A 24,901-nucleotide genomic window follows, 5' to 3' on the forward strand; every position below is an offset into this window, starting at 1 on the left:
AAATAAAAGAAAAGTATACATATTAGGTATCTCCGCGTCCGTATTGACCGGCTCTATAAAAATATCACATGATCTAACCTGTCAGATGAATGTTGTAAATAACAAAAAAAAAACGGGCCAAAAAAGCTATTTCTTGTTACCTTGCCTCACAAAAAGTGTAATATAGAGCAACCAAAAATCATATGTACCCTAAACTAGTACCAACAAAACTTCCACCCTATCCCGTAGTTTCTAAAATGGGGTCACTTTTTTAGAGTTTCTACTCTAGGGGTGCATCAGGGGGGCTTCAAATGGGACATGGTGTCCAAAAAAACAGTCTAGCAAAATCTGCCTTCCAAAAACCGTATGGCATTCCTTTCCTTCTGCGCCCTGCCGTGTGCCCGTACAGCAGTTTACGACCACATATGGGGTGTTTCTGTAAACTACAGAATCAGGGCCATAAATAATGAGTTTTGTTTGGCTGTTAACCATTGCTTTGTAACTGGAAAAAAAAATATTAAAATGGAAAATCTGCCAAAAAAGTGAAATTTTGAAATTGTATCTCTATTTTCCATTAAATCTTGTGCAACACCTAAAGGGTTAACAAAGTTTGTAAAAATCAGTTTTGAATACCTTGAGGGGTGTAGTTTCTTAGATGGGGTCACTTTTATGGAGTTTCTACTCTAGGGGTGCATCAGGGGGGCTTCAAATGGGACATGGTGTAAAAAAAAACAGTCCAGCAATATCTGCCTTCCAAAAACCATACGGCGCACCTTTCCCTCTACACCCTACTGTGTGCCCGTACAGTAGTTTACGGCCACATATGGGGTGTTTCTGCAAACTACAGAATCGGAGCAATAAATATAGCATTTTGATTGGCTGTTAACCCTTGCTTTGTTACTGGAAAAAATGGATTAAAATTGAAAATTTGCCCAAAAATTGAAATTCTCAAATTTCATCTCCATTTGCCAATAACTCTTGTGCAACACCTAAAGGGTTAGCAAAGTTTGTAAAATCAGTTTTGAATACATTGAGGGGTGTAGTTTCTAGAATGGTGTCATTTTTGGGTGGTTTCTATGATGTAAGCCTCACAAAGTGACTTCAGACCTGAACTGGTCCGTAAAAAGTGGGTTTTTGAAAATTTCTGAAAAATTTCAAGATTTTCTTCTAAACTTCTAAGCCTTGTAACATCCCCCAAACATAAAATATCATTCCCAAATTGATCCAAACATGAAGTAGACATATGGGGGATGTAAAGTAATAACTATTTTTGGTGGTATTACTATGTATTATAGAAGTAGAGAAATTGAAACTTGGAAATTTGCAATTTTTTACATTTTACCAGTGTCATGAAGTACAATATGTGACGAAAAAAACAATCTCAGAATGGCCTGGATAAGTCAAAGCGTTTTAAAGTTATCAGCACTTAAAGTGACACTGGTCAGATTTGCAAAAAATGGCCAAGTCCTTAAGGTGAAATAGGGCTGAGTCCTTAAGGGGTTAAGCATGAGATGTGATACAAATTGTAGGGGGCGCACTTTATCCTGCGAACTGATAGCGTGCCTTAACTGAAGGTATTAATAGAAATGGGTAGACACTAGGCTATATTCAGTGCAAAGTTGTGCAAATTGTTTTAGGATACCTTGTGAATATAGTTGACCTAAATTCCATAGTCCTTTACGTTCCCAATCAGAAAATCCCTGCAGTTTGGACAATTCTATTAAATGAGGGTTATTCCAAACAGGAGACAAGTCCAATAGTTCCTGAGCACCCAGAATTTCCCTAACTTTTCCCCAGACCCTCCTCATTAATCCTACTACTGGGAGGTGTTTAAAAGAGTCAGGTAAATCTTTCTCCATAATCGAAATAGGCTGGCAGACCCCAGATGCCCACTTCACCAATTCTCCACATCTTCCCATCTCTCTCAGGGACCCCCAGCCCTTAAAGTGTTGCAACTGAGCTGCTAAGAAAGATATAAAGGGGTTAGGTAACGCCAGTCCCCCCGCTTCTTTACCACGCTGTAATGTTTCATATCGGATTCTACTATTTTTATTTTTCCATAACAAGGATCTAAATATTCTCTGTGACTTATAATAATAATGCATGGGAATCCATACTGGTGAGTTATGCAATATGTAGAGCAATTGCGGCATCCATATCATCTTAAAAAGATTACCTCTACCTATCATTGACAATGAAAGCTTATGCCAGGTGACCGCTTTCTGTTTAAATCTGTCCATTAGTGGTACTAGGTTATTCGCTACATAAGATCGGGGCTGTACTGAAATAGTGACTCCAAGATATTTAAAGGAGGAGACCATTTTCAGGTTAACATGATCTAAGCAAAGAGATTCCGGAAGAGGGGACAGCGGAAGAATGACTGACTTATTCCAATTGATTAATAAACCAGACTGTTTTCCAAAGTCTGAGATTAACGATATAATGAGATCTAATGATTATGTCAGATCACCCACATATAATAACATATCGTCCGCATATAGCGAGACTCTTTCCTCCACCGCCCCCCTCCCCAGACCTCGAATTAGTGGCGTAGAACGCAAAATACAAGCCAGGGGCTCAATAGCAATGGCAAACAGGAGGGGTGACCAAGGGCATCCCTGCCTGGTGCCTCTCTCCAGTGTCATCATTGGGGATAGCTTACCATTTATTCGCAGCCTAGCTCTCGGTTGACTATAGAGGAATTTTACCCAATTAATGTATCCAGGGCCGAATCCTAGTTTTGCCATAATCGCCCCTAAGTATTCCCATTCAACACTATCAAAGGCCTTTGCAGCGTCTAAAGAGACCACTGCAGGGCATCCCACATCCCATTCTGTTCCCCTCATCTGAATATTGAGGAACAGATGCAGTAAGCCGGATTGGGACAGATGCACACTGGCGGAATATTAATAGTTTTTAGTTTGTGACGCCAATTGCAGCTTGCGCAGGTACTGTAGCAGGGCCGTTTAAGATGATATAACTCACGTACCAGGTGAGGAATGCCAGAGGGGGATAATGTCTCTGTGTAATGTCAATGGTGTCTCCTACCTTGGTATGGCTGGACTCCTGGATCCTGGCTCACTTGCAATAAAATGAGTGTGGTTAATAGGAGTAATTGAGGAATGAATGAGATCCAGACAGGAAATATGATCCAACTTGTCTTTACTGAAGGGGTGCAGCATAAATCCATATAAGTACAGCAATAGTCTTTAGGTCCCAGCAGGTATTGGCAATGTATGGCAGGGGTTAATGCCTCTTCTGCTCCTATACTATGTGCCTGGAGAATCTGGCAGGTATTTATCTTCTGCTCTGTCTGTCTTCTGCTTGATATGGGCCTGACTAGCTGAGGAGGAATTTGGCTTCTCCTGATCTCTGGATATGTACTCACAGGACTGCTCGCAGGGTATGGTGGTTTCTTCCTGGAGATCTTTAGTTCTGGAGATGGCTGCTTGCTTGTCAACCAGCACTGAGGTAGATGACTCAGGCTGGGAAGAGTGATCTTGGGCCTCAACCGAGGCTGGATCCTAGGTTGGGATCCCTGTTTCTGGGAGCTCCTGCTAACACAGCCTTCCCCAAGGAGGGGGCTGGTACACACTGGATCTAACTGGTTTCTTCCCTCCCTTGCTGCAGGGCGTGGGACCAGCCCACTTCTGCTCCTAGAGGAGGGGGACTCTAGACTGGAATGTACTATTCCAGTCTAGGTATACTAAACTGAACTAAACACATTGCTGCCACCTGCTGGTGTACATGGAAATTACAGCAAAATACATAAAACAGGCCTGGATAATGCATATAACGGAAAATACATTGTTAGACTACACAAGATGACAATACATATGCACCTGACATGTTGTAGCTGGGAGAAAGAGTTTAGTGACATACTCCAGGATGTTACACAGATGCCTAAGGTTTAATGACGTGGATTTTCCTGGCATAAACCCGCACTGATCTTCATGTATAATGTGGGAGATAACATTCAGGAGCCTATTAGCAAGTACCTTGGCCAACACTTTGATATCTACTGTTAAGAGTGAGATGGGTCTATATGAATCTACCATATTGGGATCCTTATCTGGTTTAGGGCTCACCACCACCAATGCTTCTCTCATAGAGCTAGGTAAAATACCTGTCCTATAAGATTCATTAAACTCCTGTAGGAGATGCGGGAGCAAAACTTCTTGATGTTTTTTGTAGAATTCCCCAGGCAAACCATCTCCCCCAGGTGCTTTTCCGTTAGGAAGCGACTGCACCGCCAATACCATCTCTTCCAATTGAATGTCCCCATCAAGTAATAACCTCTGATCATCAGACAGGCTGGGCATCTGTATATTATGCAGGTATTGCTCTCTGTCACTACAGTCAATCCCTTGTCTGGACTTATAGACTTCTGCATAGTGCTCATGGAATATGTTTGTTATGATCCTCTCGGCAGGAAAGGGTGAAACCTCAGTTTAGAAGAACCCCCCCCCCCCCCCCAAAAAGAAAACGAGACCAAGCTCTGTGTTGAGGGTAAATCAGAATCACTGGCCAATCGTAGCGCACAGCTCATAGCCTGGGACTCTTAGGCTATGAGCTGTGCGCTACGATTGGCCAGCGCTGCAGCAAGGGACAACCCTAATACAAAAACTCTGCCCCGTACAAAACAGGGAGCTGCACACACCGGAGCCTATACCGGGCGAACGGAGCGGCGCCCAGACATACTAGTAAGTGCAGGGGGACCCCTGGGCGCTGCTCTGCCCACTGATATAGTTAGTTTTTGGTTTTTAAACTAGTGAAAGGTCCTCTTTAAACAAACACAATCAGCCCCATCTCTTCCCTCCCGGGCTAGCCCGAGAAGATCTTCAGACTGGTTAGCCATGTACTACAAACTCCAGATCTGTCAATCCAGGGGCCCCAAACGGTATCAAATTTCGACATGCTATTACGCCTTATGCATTCTCCTCTTTCCAATCTTATGACTGTATTCATTCTGGTAATGAATTCCGATATGCTTGGGGGAAGCGGCTGTATCCATTTAGCAGCTAGGGTTTTGCGTGCCTGATATAAGATTCTGTTGATTCCGATTGTAACATTGGGTGGCAAGTTATCCGAATCACTTCAACACTACTGCCTATACGGCTGCTAACCACTCTTGTCCCAGACTAATAAAACATAACTTTTACTTAATCATGTTAAAACACGAGTGAAAAAATAAATTGTGAGCTACCTATAGGCCAAGTAGATATCAGACACAGTTGGAATCTGTTTATACAGCAGGGTTTTTGGTGTGTGGTTGAGCGGTGCTAGTGCACTCCCGCCAATCCATACACTTTAGTGACCCTTAATATACAGCAATTCTCATGTGCTCAGTGTTTTTAATCCTATAGGTAGCTCACAATTTATTTTTTCACTCGTGTTTTAACATGATTAAGTAAAAGTTATGTTTTATTAGTCTGGGACAAGAGTGGTTAGCAGCCGTATAGGCAGTAGTGTTGAAGTAATAAATTAACCCTTCCCAGATAGGATCCTTTATAAGTAGTTAAGTAACAGGGCTTAGTAGCCCAATTTTTTGGATCCACATCTAAAGTGCAGTTTTTCTCTTATTATTTAATGGCAGGTTTTCTATCCCACAAATTGACCCCAAGTATTTTTACGGCTGAGGCGGCAAATGTGTTTTCTAGGGAGGACCTACCAATAAACCTATGCGATATAAATACAGGTTTTAGGGAACTGAACAAAACCTACAAGCAGTTCATAAAGTCCCTATGGGAGGTTACCAGTCTGGAGACTTATGTACAGCAAGGGTTGGTATACAGGGGGATGAGGATAAATATATTCCCCAATTCACATCAGGAAGACCCTGATTTCATAAAAGGATGGCAACAATTGCTAACTGAAAACTCATTGCGAATGCAGCAATACCTTCTAACTTATGAAAAAAGTGTACTTAGCAAGGTAGGCACACGGCTAGAACAAGAAATAGCTCAAATACAGGGCTTCAAGGCAGTAGCAGACTTCTCCACATATGAGCAGAGGCTACAAATAAACATTGAAAGATTGCAGACAGAAATAAAAGAAAGGAAGCACAGGAAGTATATCAGAGATAGGCGTGATTTCGATACAGGGCAAGTGTATACAGTAAGAAATAGGAACTTTCAGCCGTATAATAATAAAAGAACAAATAACCAAGGTAATACACAGACATCTAACTCCGACGTCTCAGAGTCAGATATTTCTGGACCAGAAGACGCCGTACCTAGACCCTATTCTAATAAACAACAAGCTACTAAACGTAAAAATAAATACCGGCCTCCATTTCCACCAAGAAAAACCTCTGCACCTCAAATAACGTCACAGGTAGGAACTGCTAACTTAGGATGGGTGAACCCATCGAGAAATGGAGAGGTAGACCCTATATGCCCAATAAAAATGCCACAGCCAGTGACCAATATGATGATGGGGGCAACGGGGGGACCAATGTTATCCTCTGCCTGTGTATCTACATCCTCTGCTTCAGGGGCCAATGCAGTCACTACAATAAACCCTATGATGGAATTGACACCTTCTTTTTTAGCCCAGGGTGTCCTGTTGAGGGACAGGGACAAATGGGCGTACAACCCCAGAACCTAAACAGTACAGACAGTTTCCAGATTGTAAACCTCTCGGATTTCCATTTTGAGGAGAGACACCTCAAATTACTTAGGAGAGGTTTTTCTTTCACTCCGACACCCAACTTTGATTGCTTCAGTTGGGTGAAAGATGTGAATTTGTTTGCCAGAAAGCTGGCTTTACACAAGACACACAAACAGCAGGAGAGAGACTGCAGAGTGGTAAAAGAAAAGGAAAAGACAGCTATAGAGATCCTGGAATCCCTCGACTGTAATAATCAAACTAATCTGGAAAATATCGACCCTCCTTTCTCAACGCTTAAACCGCGTTCCAAGTTTACTCCACCTTTCTCCCAATATGGAAACATTGAAACTTTTGTCAATCTAGTCACCAATGACCTGAAAGGGATCCAAACTTCACGGTCACTGAGTAATAACAATCTAGACCCAGATGAAAAAATAGCCCTGAGTGAACTGATGGGAAATTCAGAGCTAGTACTCAAACCATCGGACAAGGGCGGAAATATCGTGGCCATGGGGAGGAAAATGTATGAAAGTATGGTGATGGACCTTTTGAAGGACACACAGACATATAAAAAATTAGACTCGAATCCTACGGCACAATATGTAGAGGAACTGAGGGCGATATTAGGGGTGGCGAAGGATGATAATCTCATCTCTAAGGATGAGCACAAATACCTTTTAAATTTGCGACCAACTATAGCAACGATATATGCCATTCCCAAGATCCATAAGCAGAGACCGATAATTTCGGGTAACAACAGCCTAATGGAGAATATTAGTGAATATGTCGACAAATTTATCTCACCGTTTGTTCCTTCTTTACCATCTTATGTTAGAGATACGAAAGATGCGGTCGCCAGATTACAGGAGATTCAGGTCACAGAACATACCCAACTTGCCAGCTTGGACATTGAAGCTTTGTACACCAACATCAAACACGATTTGGGAATCAATGCAGTAGCATCGTTTCTCTCTACTAAAGGTACACAATTTCATGCGCACAATAAGTTAGTACTTACACTTTTACGCTTTCTCCTCACACATAATTATTTTTTGTTTAATGGGCACTTTTATTTGCAGCTAGTTGGGACAGCTATGGGGAGCAAATGCGCACCAAACTTCGCAAACCTTTTTTTAGGTTGGTGGGAGGACACTATAGTGTTCACAGACACCTTTTCACAGTACACTAAGCACATTATTTTTTGGGGTCGTTATATCGACGATGTTCTGATTTTGTGGGATGGCACAACAGCATTGTTTCACAACTTTGTTGCCAGTCTTAACCATAATGATGTAGGTATGAAATTTACCTCAGAAATACATCAGCATACGCTCACATTTCTTGACCTTCGAATCTCCCTGGAATCTGGCGGCCGCATCAGGACAGAGGTCTATCGAAAACCTACCTCAACTAACACCTTGTTACATTGGCAGAGCTATCATCCTCTGCCTTTGAAAAGAGGTATCCCTACTGGCCAATACTTACGTGCTCGCCGGAATTGTTCCGATGATTTGGGTTTTGCTCAGGAATGCAATACTTTATTGCACCGCTTCCACCAACGGGGGTATCCAAAAAAGACCTTACATAAAGCCTTTCATAGGGCTAAAAGCACTAATCGAGTAGACCTCCTAGCAAACAAACCATTAACGTATGAGACGCCACCAATAAGATGCATTGGCACCTTTGATGCACAACACCGTAAGGTGTTCCAAATCCTACAAAAACACTGGCATGTGCTAAGCACTGATAATGACCTTAGGGAAGTTGTGTCAAACAAACCCAAGATCACATACCGGAGGGGTAAAAATCTAAAGGACGTCTTAGTGCATAGTTTTCATAGCACGGAACCACCAAAAACCACCTGGCTAAAGTCTAGTATAGTGGGAACCTACCCTTGTGGGAGATGTAGTTTTTGTCCATATATACAAAAACTTAAGATGTTTACCAATCCCCTGGATGACAAGAAATATGAGATTAGGGAGTTTATTAACTGCCAAACAATGGGTATCATTTATATTGCATTGTGTCCGTGTCCCAAATTATATGTGGGCAAAACATCTCAAGAATTCCGACGACGAATTTGCCAACATATAAGCAGCATTAATACAAAGTCGGATACAACAATATCAAGACACGTCAGAGCTTTTCATAATGGTGACCCAAAATCCCTAAAGTTTTGGGGTGTATGTAAAAAAACTTTGGGGCCACGGAGAGGGAACTTAGACCAAATCCTGCTACAGGAAGAGACAAGGTGGATTTACCGCCTAAACAGCCTTAGCCCAAAAGGGCTTAATGAAGGCTTCACCTATACATCATTTCTGTAGGATGAAGATAGCACATTGTATTTTTTCCGAAATAAATAGAATCCAATGTGAGCAGATACAAACGCTGGTTTATCTAATTCTACTAATACTATACCGATTTAGGGTATTTAAATTTATATATAATTTTTCCTTTGTGGGTAGTAGCAAATAGACCCGGATATAGGAATTCCCAGATGGGGCCAACATCTCCTCATGCTAATGAGTTGACAACAGTTATTAGCTATAAGGCTCATACCCTCATGATATATGGTGGCGTTTTTGAAGCGATAGGTGCCTGTCAGGATAGCACAAAAAATGCTAAAGCTATATAATGTAAAAAAGTATATTGAAAAACCATCATTATTATATAAGGATTGAGGAAATAAGTGTATGGCCTCTTAGGTTTCCATAACTGGGTCTATAAACTAGGTTAATTCGCTGTATATACATGCGTAATAACATAGATATCTGTGGTAGGGGTTTTTCCTTTGTAACCTACTCTACAGACGCAAGTATATACGATTTTGTGGCAATATGAAAATAACATGGGAGCAGCCACAACACCCTCATTAGCTCGCTTTTCTCCAAAGCCTGGTGCATGTGCAGTAGTGAGCAGTAGGGGCGTCCAGAGGCTAAGTATGAGCATCCGACTATCAATGTCATTCTGGTGCCTAAGCTCTAGCGCATGCAAATTATGGAGATAGAAGGAATATCATTCTGGTATCTAAGTCCCGGCGCATGCGCACTATGGAGATAGAAGTAATCAGCAAATACTGTGTCCCGACCATACGTCTGTCTAAGTGCCGGCGCATGCGCAGAATGTTAGAAAGCGCGAACCTAGGACAAGCATTGGCGGCGATCGGCACTGCATCAGTAGGCTGTTGTCATCTAAGTCCCAACGCATGCGCACCAGGATACCTCGGGCCCGTATGAAGGGTAAGTGTGTGCGGCTGTTCCCACTGCGCATCGGGTCATCCTGGACCTTCCCCCATAAGTGACGCCACAAACCTGTCATTGCAACATTAGTAGCAATGATAGGTTAGAATTAACCAGCCTGATCCAAACTTGTTTTGGATTGGTGCTTCGTCCCACAGGAAATGATAGATGAGAGGTTAAATTCCTCCACCAGCGGTAGGTATTCAAGTCTGCCCGATACCCCTGATGAAGCCAGAGTAGCTGGCGAAACATGTTGGGGGGCGGAATCTAGGTTTTAATTTGCTGACCACATTGAGTTTTTGCAGTGATTTGTGTGCCTGATACACTAATGAATGCTGCCATTAGGCCTGCTGAATCTTGGTGTTCATACCCCAGATATGGGGGCCAAGTAGATATCAGACACAGTTGGAATCTGTTTATACAGCAGGGTTTTTGGTGTGTGGTTGAGCGGTGCTAGTGCACTCCCGCCAATCCATACACTTTAGTGACCCTTAATATACAGCAATTCTCATGTGCTCAGTGTTTTTAATCCTATAGGTAGCTCACAATTTATTTTTTCACTCGTGTTTTAACATGATTAAGTAAAAGTTATGTTTTATTAGTCTGGGACAAGAGTGGTTAGCAGCCGTATAGGCAGTAGTGTTGAAGTAATAAATTAACCCTTCCCAGATAGGATCCTTTATAAGTAGTTAAGTTATCCGAATCTAACATACCAAGCATAACCTAGGATCCAGTTTATAATTAGCGCTATAAATTTTGTTTAATAAATTAATTATATCTGTCCAATAGCCCTGTAGCGCACTGCAATTCCACAGCATATGGAGCAATCCGGACCCTTCTTCCCCACATTTCGGACACTTGGAGTCAGATCTATATCGCACCTTCCATAAGAAGATTGGAGTTTTATATACCCTGTGTATCATATAGAGTTGAGACAGTCTAGCCGCTTCGCAAGGGTTTAGAGTAGGAATCTGTGCAAGGACTTCTTCCCATTGGCTGTCTGTGATGGGGCCCACATCCCTCTCCCACTTCAACTTAACTTTGAGCGGATATTTTTTCAGCTGCTCTTATAGCAAAGTATTATAAGCATCCGAAATAGCTACTTTTACAGGACCTGGTTCTATCAGTTTTTTAACCCCTTAGGTACGCATGACGTACCAGTAAGGCATGTTTCCCGAGTCCTTAAGGACCCATGCCTCCTCTTGAATATTCATTGGCGTCCAGTGGTATACCAGAGTGTCAGCACATTGCTGACACTCTGGTATAAACGGCTGACATCTGTGCTGTGATGTCAGCCGTTTAACCCTTTCCATACCGCGGTCTGTACGGACCGCTGTATGGAAAAGGTTAACAGTAAGAGGGTGCTCCCTCCCTCTCCCATCGGGGGGCTGCTGTGCCTTTGCAGCCCCCCGACAGGATGGGTTCACAGAGGGAGGGAGCCCCCCTCCTTACCCTTCCCCGTCTGCTCAGTTGTGGCCACAACTGAGCAGACGGGGAAGGTTCCCATGGCAACAGGACACCTTCTCATGCATCCTGCTGTCCATGGTGCTGAACAGATCTGTGCTAAAGGCATAGATCTGTTCAGACAAAGTGTAAGTAAAATACAGTACAATACGCCATATAGCGTACTGTACTGTATTATACAGACAGCAGACCCACTGGATCTTCAAGAACCAAGTGGGTCTGGGTCAATAAAATGTAAAAAGAAAAGTGAAAAAAGTAAAGATAAAGAAAACACATTTATCACTGAATAAAAAAAAAAAAAAAAAAATACACTACACATATTAGGTATCGCCGCGTCAACGACCTGATCTATAAAACGGTCATGTTACTTTCCCCGGACGGTGAACACTATAAAAATAAAAAATAAAAACTATGAGGAAATTTAAATTTTGCCCACCTTACTTCCCAAAAAAGGTAATAAAAGTGATCAAAAAAGTCGCATGTACGCCAAAATAGTACCAATCAAACCGTCATCTCATCCCACAAAAAATGAGACCCTACCTAAGATAATCGCCCAAAAACTGAAAAAACTATGGCTCTCAGACTATGGAGACACTAAAACATGATTTTAAATGAAATCATTGTGTAAAACTTACATAAATAAATAAAAAGTATACATATTAGGTATCTCCGCGTCCGTATTGACCGGCTCTATAAAAATATCACATGATCTAACCTGTCAGATGAATGTTGTAAATAACAAAAAAAAAAACGGGCCAAAAAAGCTATTTCTTGTTACCTTGCCTCACAAAAAGTGTAATATAGAGCAACCAAAAATCATATGTACCCTAAACTAGTACCAACAAAACTTCCACCCTATCCCGTAGTTTCTAAAATGGGGTCACTTTTTTAGAGTTTCTACTCTAGGGGTGCATCAGGGGGGCTTCAAATGGGACATGGTGTCCAAAAAAACAGTCTAGCAAAATCTGCCTTCCAAAAACCGTATGGCATTCCTTTCCTTCTGCGCCCTGCCGTGTGCCCGTACAGCAGTTTACGACCACATATGGGGTGTTTCTGTAAACTACAGAATCAGGGCCATAAATAATGAGTTTTGTTTGGCTGTTAACCATTGCTTTGTAACTGAAAAAAAAAATATTAAAATGGAAAATCTGCCAAAAAAGTGAAATTTTGAAATTGTATCTCTATTTTCCATTAAATCTTGTGCAACACCTAAAGGGTTAACAAAGTTTGTAAAAATCCGTTTTGAATACCTTGAGGGGTGTAGTTTCTTAGATGGGGTCACTTTTATGGAGTTTCTACTCTAGGGGTGCATCAGGGGGGCTTCAAATGGGACATGGTGTAAAAAAAAACAGTCCAGCAATATCTGCCTTCCAAAAACCATACGGCGCACCTTTCCCTCTACACCCTACTGTGTGCCCGTACAGTAGTTTACGGCCACATATGGGGTGTTTCTGCAAACTACAGAATCGGAGCAATAAATATAGCATTTTGATTGGCTGTTAACCCTTGCTTTGTTACTGGAAAAAATGGATTAAAATTGAAAATTTGCCAAAAAATTGAAATTCTCAAATTTCATCTCCATTTGCCAATAACTCTTGTGCAACACCTAAAGGGTTAGCAAAGTTTGTAAAATCAGTTTTGAATACATTGAGGGGTGTAGTTTCTAGAATGGTGTCATTTTTGGGTGGTTTCTATTATGTAAGCCTCACAAAGTGACTTCAGACCTGAACTGGTCCGTAAAAAGTGGGTTTTTGAAAATTTCAGAAAAATTTCAAGATTTTCTTCTAAACTTCTAAGCCTTGTAACATCCCCCAAACATAAAATATCATTCCCAAATTGATCCAAACATGAAGTAGACATATGGGGGATGTAAAGTAATAACTATTTTTGGTGGTATTACTATGTATTATAGAAGTAGAGAAATTGAAACTTGGAAATTTGCACTTTTTTACATTTTACCAGTGTCATGAAGTACAATATGTGACGAAAAAAACAATCTCAGAATGGCCTGGATAAGTCAAAGCGTTTTAAAGTTATCAGCACTTAAAGTGACACTGGTCAGATTTGCAAAAAATGGCCAAGTCCTTAAGGTGAAATAGGGCTGAGTCCTTAAGGGGTTAAGCATGAGATGTGATACAAATTGTAGGGGGCGCACTTTATCCTGCGAACTGATAGCGTGCCTTAACTGAAGGTATTTATAGAAATGGTTAGACACTAGGCTATATTCAGTGCAAAGTTGTGCAAATTGTTTTAGGATACCTTGTGAATATAGTTGACCTAAATTCCATAGTCCTTTACGTTCCCAATCAGAAAATCCCTGCAGTTTGGACAATTCTATTAAATGAGGGTTATTCCAAACAGGAGACAAGTCCAATAGTTCCTGAACACCCAGAATTTCCCTAACTTTTCCCCAGACCCTCCTCATTAATCTTACTACTGGGAGGTGTTTAAAAGAGTCAGGTAAATCTTTCTCCATAATCGAAATAGGCTGGCAGACCCCAGATGCCCACTTCACCAATTCTCCACATCTTCCCATCTCTCTCAGGGACCCCCAGCCCTTAAAGTGTTGCAACTGAGCTGCTAAGAAAGATATAAAGGGGTTAGGTAACGCCAGTACCCCCGCTTCTTTACCACGCTGTAATGTTTCATATCGGATTCTACTATTTTTATTTTTCCATAACAAGGATCTAAATATTCTCTGTGACTTATAATAATAATGCATGGGAATCCATACTGGTGAGTTATGCAATATGTAGAGCAATTGCGGCATCCATATCATCTTAAAAAGATTACCTCTACCTATCATTGACAATGAAAGCTTATGCCAGGTGACCGCTTTCTGTTTAAATCTGTCCATTAGTGGTACTAGGTTATTCGCTACATAAGATCGGGGCTGTACTGAAATAGTGACTCCAAGATATTTAAAGGAGGAGACCATTTTCAGGTTAACATGATCTAAGCAAAGAGATTCCGGAAGAGGGGACAGCGGAAGAATGACTGACTTATTCCAATTGATTAATAAACCAGACTGTTTTCCAAAGTCTGAGATTAACGATATAATGAGATCTAATGATGATGTCAGATCACCCACATATAATAACATATCGTCCGCATATAGCGAGACTCTTTCCTCCACCGTCCCCCTCCCCAGACCTCGAATTAGTGGCGTAGAACGCAAAATACAAGCCAGGGGCTCAATAGCAATGGCAAACAGGAGGGGTGACCAAGGGCATCCCTGCCTGGTGCCTCTCTCCAGTGTCATCATTTGGGGATAGCTTACCATTTATTCGCAGCCTAGCTCTCGGTTGACTATAGAGCAATTTTACCCAATTAATGTATCCAGGGCCGAATCCTAGTTTTGCCATAATCGCCCCTAAGTATTCCCATTCAACACTATCAAAGGCCTTTGCAGCGTCTAAAGAGACCACTGCAGGGCATCCCACATCCCATTCTGTTCCCCTCATCTGAATATTGAGGAACAGATGCAGTAAGCCGGATTGGGACAAATGCACACTGGCGGAATATTAATAGTTTTTAGTTCGTGACGCCAATTGCAGCTTGCGCAGGTACTGTAGCAGGGCCGTTTAAGATGATATAACTCACGTACCAGGTGAGGAATGCCAGAGGGGGATAATGTCTCTGTGTAATGTCAATGGTGTCTCCTACCTTGGTATGGCTGGACTCCTGGATCCTGGCTCACTTGCAATAAAATGAGTGTGGTTAATAGGAGTAATTGAGGAATGAATGAGATCCAGACAGGAAATATGATCCAACTTGTCTTTACTGAAGGGGTGCAGCATAAATCCATATAAGTACAGCAATAGTCTTTAGGTCCCAGCAGGTATTGGCAATGTATGGCAGGGGTTAATGCCTCTTCTGCTCCTATACTATGTGCCTGGAGAATCTGGCAGGTATTTATCTTCTGCTCTGTCTGTCTTCTGCTTGATATGGGCCTGACTAGCTGAGGAGGAATTTGGCTTCTCCTGATCTCTGGATATGTACTCACAGGACTGCTCGCAGGGTATGGTGGTTTCTTCCTGGAGATCTTTAGTTCTGGAGATGGCTGCTTGCTTGTCAACCAGCACTGAGGTAGATGACTCAGGCTGGGAAGAGTGATCTTGGGCCTCAACCGAGGCTGGATCCTAGGTTGGGATCCCTGTTTCTGGGAGCTCCTGCTAACACAGCCTTCCCCAAGGAGGGGGCTGGTACACACTGGATCTAACTGGTTTCTTCCCTCCCTTGCTGCAGGGCGTGGGACCAGCCCACTTCTGCTCCTAGAGGAGGGGGACTCTAGACTGGAATGTACTATTCCAGTCTAGGTATACTAAACTGAACTAAACACATTGCTGCCACCTGCTGGTGTACATGGAAATTACAGCAAAATACATAAAACAGGCCTGGATAATGCATATAACGGAAAATACATTGTTAGACTACACAAGATGACAATACATATGCACCTGACATGTTGTAGCTGGGAGAAAGAGTTTAGTGACATACTCCAGGATGTTACACAGATGCCTAAGGTTTAATGACGTGGATTTTCCTGGCATAAACCCGCACTGATCTTCATGTATAATGTGGGAGATAACATTCAGGAGCCTATTAGCAAGTACCTTGGCCAACACTTTGATATCTACTGTTAAGAGTGAGATGGGTCTATATGAATCTACCATATTGGGATCCTTATCTGGTTTAGGGCTCACCACCACCAATGCTTCTCTCATAGAGCTAGGTAAAATACCTGTCCTATAAGATTCATTAAACTCCTGTAGGAGATGCGGGAGCAAAACTTCTTGATGTTTTTTGTAGAATTCCCCAGGCAAACCATCTCCCCCAGGTGCTTTTCCGTTAGGAAGCGACTGCACCGCCAATACCATCTCTTCCAATTGAATGTCCCCATCAAGTAATAACCTCTGATCATCAGACAGGCTGGGCATCTGTATATTATGCAGGTATTGCTCTCTGTCACTACAGTCAATCCCTTGTCTGGACTTATAGACTTCTGCATAGTGCTCATGGAATATGTTTGTTACGATCCTCTCGGCAGGAAAGGGTGAAACCTCAGTTTAGAAGAACCCCCCCCCCCCAAAAAAGAAAACGAGACCAAGCTCTGTGTTGAGGGTAAATCAGAATCACTGGCCAATCGTAGCGCACAGCTCATAGCCTGGGACTCTTAGGCTATGAGCTGTGCGCTACGATTGGCCAGCGCTGCAGCAAGGGACAACCCTAATACAAAAACTCTGCCCCGTACAAAACAGGGAGCTGCACACACCGGAGCCTATACCGGGCGAACGGAGCGGCGCCCAGACATACTAGTAAGTGCAGGGGGACCCCTGGGCGCTGCTCTGCCCACTGATATAGTTAGTTTTTGGTTTTTAAACTAGTGAAAGGTCCTCTTTAAACAAACACAATCAGCCCCATCTCTTCCCTCCCGGGCTAGCCCGAGAAGATCTTCAGACTGGTTAGCCATGTACTACAAACTCCAGATCTGTCAATCCAGGGGCCCAAAACGGTATCAAATTTCGACATGCTATTACGCCTTATGCATTCTCCTCTTTCCAATCTTATGACTGTATTCATTCTGGTAATGAATTCCGATATGCTTGGGGGAAGCGGCTGTATCCATTTAGCAGCTAGGGTTTTGCGTGACTGATATAAGATTCTGTTGATTCCGATTGTAACATTGGGTGGCAAGTTATCCGAATCTAACATACCAAGCATAACCTAGGATCCAGTTTATAATTAGCGCTATAAATTTTGTTTAATAAATTAATTATATCTGTCCAATAGCCCTGTAGCGCACTGCAATTCCACAGCATATGGAGCAATCCGGACCCTTCTTCCCCACATTTCGGACACTTGGAGTCAGATCTATATCGCACCTTCCATAAGAAGATTGGAGTTTTATATACCCTGTGTATCATATAGAGTTGAGACAGTCTAGCCGCTTCGCAAGGGTTTAGAGTAGGAATCTGTGCAAGGACTTCTTCCCATTGGCTGTCTGTGATGGGGCCCACATCCCTCTCCCACTTCAACTTAACTTTGAGCGGATATTTTTTCAGCTGCTCTTATAGCAAAGTATTATAAGCATCCGAAATAGCTACTTTTACAGGACCTGGTTCTATCAGTTTTTTAACCCCTTAGGTACGCATGACGTACCAGTAAGGCATGTTTCCCGAGTCCTTAAGGACCCATGCCTCCTCTTGAATATTCATTGGCGTCCAGTGGTATACCAGAGTGTCAGCACATTGCTGACACTCTGGTATAAACGGCTGACATCTGTGCTGTGATGTCAGCCGTTTAACCCTTTCCATACCGCGGTCTGTACGGACCGCTGTATGGAAAAGGTTAACAGTAAGAGGGTGCTCCCTCCCTCTCCCATCGGGGGGCTGCTGTGCCTTTGCAGCCCCCCGACAGGATGGGTTCACAGAGGGAGGGAGCCCCCCTCCTTACCCTTCCCCGTCTGCTCAGTTGTGGCCACAACTGAGCAGACGGGGAAGGTTCCCATGGCAACAGGACGCCTTCTCATGCATCCTGCTGTCCATGGTGCTGAACAGATCTGTGCTAAAGGCATAGATCTGTTCAGACAAAGTGTAAGTAAAATACAGTACAATACGCCATATAGCGTACTGTACTGTATTATACAGACCTTCAAGAACCAAGTGGGTCTGGGTCAATAAAATGTAAAAAAAAAAGTGAAAAAAGTAAAGATAAAGAAAACACATTTATCACTGAATAAAAATAAAAAAAATAAAATACACTACACATATTAGGTATCGCCGCGTCAACGACCTGATCTATAAAACGGTCATGTTACTTTCCCCGGACGGTGAACACTATAAAAATAAAAAATAAAAACTATGAGGAAATTTAAATTTTGCCCACCTTACTTCCCAAAAAAGGTAATAAAAGTGATCAAAAAAGTAGCATGTACGCCAAAATAGTACCAATCAAACCGTCATCTCATCCCACAAAAAATGAGACCCTACCTAAGATAATCGCCCAAAAACTGAAAAAACTATGGCTCTCAGACTATGGAGACACTAAAACATGATTTTAAATGAAATCATTGTGTAAAACTTACATAAATAAAAAAAAAAGTATACATATTAGGTATCTCCGCGTCCGTATTGACCGGCTCTATAAAAATATCACATGATCTAACCTGTCAGATGAATGTTGTAAATAACAAAAAAAAAAAACGGGCCAAAAAAGCTATTTCTTGTTACCTTGCCTCACAAAAAGTGTAATATAGAGCAACCAAAAATCATATGTACCCTAAACTAGTACCAACAAAACTTCCACCCTATCCCGTAGTTTCTAAAATGGGGTCACTTTTTTAGAGTTTCTACTCTAGGGGTGCATCAGGGGGGCTTCAAATGGGACATGGTGTCCAAAAAAACAGTCTAGCAAAATCTGCCTTCCAAAAACCGTATGGCATTCCTTTCCTTCTGCGCCCTGCCGTGTGCCCGTACAGCAGTTTACGACCACATATGGGGTGTTTCTGTAAACTACAGAATCAGGGCCATAAATAATGAGTTTTGTTTGGCTGTTAACCATTGCTTTGTAACTGAAAAAAAAAATATTAAAATGGAAAATCTGCCAAAAAAGTGAAATTTTGAAATTGTATCTCTATTTTCCATTAAATCTTGTGCAACACCTAAAGGGTTAACAAAGTTTGTAAAAATCCGTTTTGAATACCTTGAGGGGTGTAGTTTCTTAGATGGGGTCACTTTTATGGAGTTTCTACTCTAGGGGTGCATCAGGGGGGCTTCAAATGGGACATGGTGTAAAAAAAAACAGTCCAGCAATATCTGCCTTCCAAAAACCATACGGCGCACCTTTCCCTCTACACCCTACTGTGTGCCCGTACAGTAGTTTACGGCCACATATAGGGTGTTTCTGCAAACTACAGAATCGGAGCAATAAATATAGCATTTTGATTGGCTGTTAACCCTTGCTTTGTTACTGGAAAAAATGGATTAAAATTGAAAATTTGCCCAAAAATTGAAATTCTCAAATTTCATCTCCATTTGCCAATAACTCTTGTGCAACACCTAAAGGGTTAGCAAAGTTTGTAAAATCAGTTTTGAATACATTGAGGGGTGTAGTTTCTAGAATGGTGTCATTTTTGGGTGGTTTCTATTATGTAAGCCTCACAAAGTGACTTCAGACCTGAACTGGTCCGTAAAAAGTGGGTTTTTGAAAATTTCTGAAAAATTTCAAGATTTTCTTCTAAACTTCTAAGCCTTGTAACATCCCCCAAACATAAAATATCATTCCCAAATTGATCCAAACATGAAGTAGACATATGGGGGATGTAAAGTAATAACTATTTTTGGTGGTATTACTATGTATTATAGAAGTAGAGAAATTGAAACTTGGAAATTTGCAATTTTTTACATTTTACCAGTGTCATGAAGTACAATATGTGACGAAAAAAACAATCTCAGAATGGCCTGGATAAGTCAAAGCGTTTTAAAGTTATCAGCACTTAAAGTGACACTGGTCAGATTTGCAAAAAATGGCCAAGTCCTTAAGGTGAAATAGGGCTGAGTCCTTAAGGGGTTAAGCATGAGATGTGATACAAATTGTAGGGGGCGCACTTTATCCTGCGAACTGATAGCGTGCCTTAACTGAAGGTATTTATAGAAATGGGTAGACACTAGGCTATATTCAGTGCAAAGTTGTGCAAATTGTTTTAGGATACCTTGTGAATATAGTTGACCTAAATTCCATAGTCCTTTACGTTCCCAATCAGAAAATCCCTGCAGTTTGGACAATTCTATCAAATGAGGGTTATTCCAAACAGGAGACAAGTCCAATAGTTCCTGAACACCCAGAATTTCCCTAACTTTTCCCCAGACCCTCCTCATTAATCTTACTACTGGGAGGTGTTTAAAAGAGTCAGGTAAATCTTTCTCCATAATCGAAATAGGCTGGCAGACCCCAGATGCCCACTTCACCAATTCTCCACATCTTCCCATCTCTCTCAGGGACCCCCAGCCCTTAAAGTGTTGCAACTGAGCTGCTAAGAAAGATATAAAGGGGTTAGGTAACGCCAGTCCCCCCGCTTCTTTACCACGCTGTAATGTTTCATATCGGATTCTACTATTTTTATTTTTCCATAACAAGGATCTAAATATTCTCTGTGACTTATAATAATAATGCATGGGAATCCATACTGGTGAGTTATGCAATATGTAGAGCAATTGCGGCATCCATATCATCTTAAAAAGATTACCTCTACCTATCATTGACAATGAAAGCTTATGCCAGGTGACCGCTTTCTGTTTAAATCTGTCCATTAGTGGTACTAGGTTATTCGCTACATAAGATCGGGGCTGTACTGAAATAGTGACTCCAAGATATTTAAAGGAGGAGACCATTTTCAGGTTAACATGATCTAAGCAAAGAGATTCCGGAAGAGGGGACAGCGGAAGAATGACTGACTTATTCCAATTGATTAATAAACCAGACTGTTTTCCAAAGTCTGAGATTAACGATATAATGAGATCTAATGATGATGTCAGATCACCCACATATAATAACATATCGTCCGCATATAGCGAGACTCTTTCCTCCACCGTTTCCTCCACCATTTTGCCATAATCGCCCCTAAGTATTCCCATTCAACACTATCAAAGGCCTTTGCAGCGTCTAAAGAGACCACTGCAGGGCATCCCACATCCCATTCTGTTCCCCTCATCTGAATATTGAGGAACAGATGCAGTAAGCCGGATTGGGACAAATGCACACTGGCGGAATATTAATAGTTTTTAGTTCGTGACGCCAATTGCAGCTTGCGCAGGTACTGTAGCAGGGCCGTTTAAGATGATATAACTCACGTACCAGGTGAGGAATGCCAGAGGGGGATAATGTCTCTGTGTAATGTCAATGGTGTCTCCTACCTTGGTATGGCTGGACTCCTGGATCCTGGCTCACTTGCAATAAAATGAGTGTGGTTAATAGGAGTAATTGAGGAATGAATGAGATCCAGACAGGAAATATGATCCAACTTGTCTTTACTGAAGGGGTGCAGCATAAATCCGTATAAGTACAGCAATAGTCTTTAGGTCCCAGCAGGTATTGGCAATGTATGGCAGGGGTTAATGCCTCTTCTGCTCCTATACCATGTGCCTGGAGAATCTGGCAGGTATTTATCTTCTGCTCTGTCTGTCTTCTGCTTGATATGGGCCTGACTAGCTGAGGAGGAATTTGGCTTCTCCTGATCTCTGGATATGTACTCACAGGACTGCTCGCAGGGTATGGTGGTTTCTTCCTGGAGATCTTTAGTTCTGGAGATGGCTGCTTGCTTGTCAACCAGCACTGAGGTAGATGACTCAGGCTGGGAAGAGTGATCTTGGGCCTCAACCGAGGCTGGATCCTAGGTTGGGATCCCTGTTTCTGGGAGCTCCTGCTAACACAGCCTTCCCCAAGGAGGGGGCTGGTACACACTGGATCTAACTGGTTTCTTCCCTCCCTTGCTGCAGGGCGTGGGACCAGCCCACTCCTGCTCCTAGAGGAGGGGGACTCTAGACTGGAATGTACTATTCCAGTCTAGGTATACTAAACTGAACTAAACACATTGCTGCCACCTGCTGGCGTACATGGAAATTACAGCAAAATACATAAAACAGGCCTGGATAATGCATATAACGGAAAATACATTGTTAGACTACACAAGATGACAATACATATGCACCTGACATGTTGTAGCTGGGAGAAAGAGTTTAGTGACATACTCCAGGATGTTACACAGATGCCTAAGGTTTAATGACGTGGATTTTCCTGGCATAAACCCGCACTGATCTTCATGTATAATGTGGGAGATAACATTCAGGAGCCTATTAGCAAGTACCTTGGCCAACACTTTGATATCTACTGTTAAGAGTGAGATGGGTCTATATGAATCTACCATATTGGGATCCTTATCTGGTTTAGGGCTCACCACCACCAATGCTTCTCTCATAGAGCTAGGTAAAATACCTGTCCTATAAGATTCATTAAACTCCTGTAGGAGATGCGGGAGCAAAACTTCTTGATGTTTTTTGTAGAATTCCCCAGGCAAACCATCTCCCCCCGGTGCTTTTCCGTTAGGAAGCGACTGCACCGCCAATACCATCTCTTCCAATTGAATGTCCCCATCAAGTAATAACCTCTGATCATCAGACAGGCTGGGCATCTGGATATTATGCAGGTATTGCTCTCTGTCACTACAGTCAATCCCTAGTCTGGACTTATAGACTTCTGCATAGTGCTCATGGAATATGTTTGTTACGATCCTCTCGGCAGGAAAGGGTGAAACCTCAGTTTAGAAGAACTCCCCCCCCCCAAAAAAAAAACGAGACCAAGCTCTGTGTTGAGGGTAAATCAGAATCACCTTTACTGAGGGCTACCCGCCCGTATTTATGCAGGTCCCCATCTGGTGGACACTCCCCTAGGGGACCAGATGGAAGACTGTGACAGAGGACAGATATGCAGCAATTCAGGATACACAGACACAATTCATCCCCACAATGCATCATGGTTTCCTCCTCTCTGCCCTGGAGACAACCGAGGAGCAATTCAATTATCTCTCAGGACAAAGGGAAATCGCCAATACACACGTGGGGACAACAGGACAGAAATCACCATTTAAACATACAATGTCACAACCATTACAGTAAACACAGACATTTAACATATCCCCAGATAGCTCAAGTCTGAGTGCATATTATTAGGTGAATGGCACTCAGACTACACGAATACAATAAAATCGACATGGAGCCAAAGTCTTTAATTTCACGAACAGGCTCCATGGCATAGCTATCTGGGTACCCTCACATAATATACAATTCCAAAGACAGATGGTTCTGTCACACGGCTCCCTCCTTCTGGGACACTCCTTTTCGGGTCAACTTGGGGATAACCGGAACTAAGAAGCCGGAGTGAGGTCTGTTTGTCGGGACAACCCATCGGCATTGCCGTTGTACTTACCGGGTCTGTAACTGATGGTAAAGTTGTATGGTTGCAGGGCTAAGCTCCAGCGTAGCAACCTGCCTTTATCCCCAGAGACCCGGTTAAGCCAGACCAATGGGTTGTGGTCAGTTACAAGGGAAAATTCCTGCCCGTACAAATAGGGACTCAACTTCTTGAGGGCCCAGACCAGGGCCAAGCATTCTTTCTCCACTGCCGCATAGCTCACTTTCCGAGGTAGTAACTTTCTACTGAGGTATGCGACAGGGTGCTCTCCTCCATCCTCCCCAACTTGGCTCAGCACAGCCCCCAGTCCATACATGGAAGTATCTGTATGAACAAGAAAGCGTTTGTTAGGGACGGGGGCAGCCAAGACAGGAGCATTCACAAGAGCTTTCTTTAGTGCCTGAAATGCGGCTTCACACGCCGGAGACCACAGGACCTGCTTAGGAAGATTCCTTTTAGTCAGGTCAGTCAGTGGCTTAGTGATAGCACTGTAGTCAGGGACAAAGCGTCGGTAGTACCCTGCTGTCCCCAAGAAAGCTAACACCTGAGTCTTAGTGGTAGGTGTGGGCCAGTTAGCCACTGCCTGTCACGGACCAGAGTGGGGGAAACCCTCATCCGTGCGATGTTAAGGATAAGGAAGCTGCTAGGCCTGGACAACAGAATTAGGGAGCAGGTAACCTCCTAAAGCGTCCCTAACTCTGACCCTGACTCCTAACTGTATGAGCCAACCCAGATGGTAGGAGGGCTCATACTCAGGAACCTAGAGTCCCTACTAGCCCTCAAGAGATCCCTGGACTAGGAGCAGGGTAAGACGACCTGTTCCTCCTAGACACGGAGGAACAGGAGTCTCCCTGGCCAAGCTGCAAGGAAAGGGGAACATCAACAGCATATGGATATGGCAGGCGAGTGAAACCACTTCCACACCTACCTGCCACAGACACACTGACTGGAACCCGTGCTCAATAGCTGTTATCCACACAAAACACAAAAGGACACAGCACACAACATAACTCACACAGATAACCAGACCCATAACTGCAATAGGGTGAGGCTCCACACAAACATAAGCATAACATCAATACATTAGTTTTTCTGACCACAAGGGTGGCCCTCACTGGATAGATGGCATCAGGATACCAGGAGGATGACTCCAGCATAACATGCCTGGAGTACCCCTCAGCTACAGGCTTCCAGCAGAGGCTAAATAGCCCAAGTAGCCACACCCACACAGACATACTAGGAAAGGAATTAACCCTTCCAACACCAAAGAAGGTAAGTGGCACTTAAAGGGGAAATGCTAAAATAACTAAAATCCCGTGCACACCAAACATACCAAGTGCACACCTACAAAGACAGGTTGCCAGGTGCAACCGCATGCACTTGACAGCAAGCTGCCTAGCAACCAGCTCAGGCTGCTATACTGCCAAATAACATCATGTTGCCAGCGGCAACCACACGTGAGGCATCATACTAACAGCCCTCACCTGTGATTGACCACAAGACCAGACCGCGGACAACTGCATGCGGCTCAAGGAGTCACGACCATGACCATGGTCGTGACACTGCCTCTACCTTGGCTGGCTCCGGTCTCTGGTTCCCATACCCCACTCTGTGACCCAGGTATTGCACTTCTGCCATAC

Source organism: Bufo bufo, chromosome 1 (assembly GCF_905171765.1).
Source record: "Bufo bufo chromosome 1, aBufBuf1.1, whole genome shotgun sequence".
Lineage (NCBI taxonomy): Eukaryota > Metazoa > Chordata > Amphibia > Anura > Bufonidae > Bufo > Bufo bufo.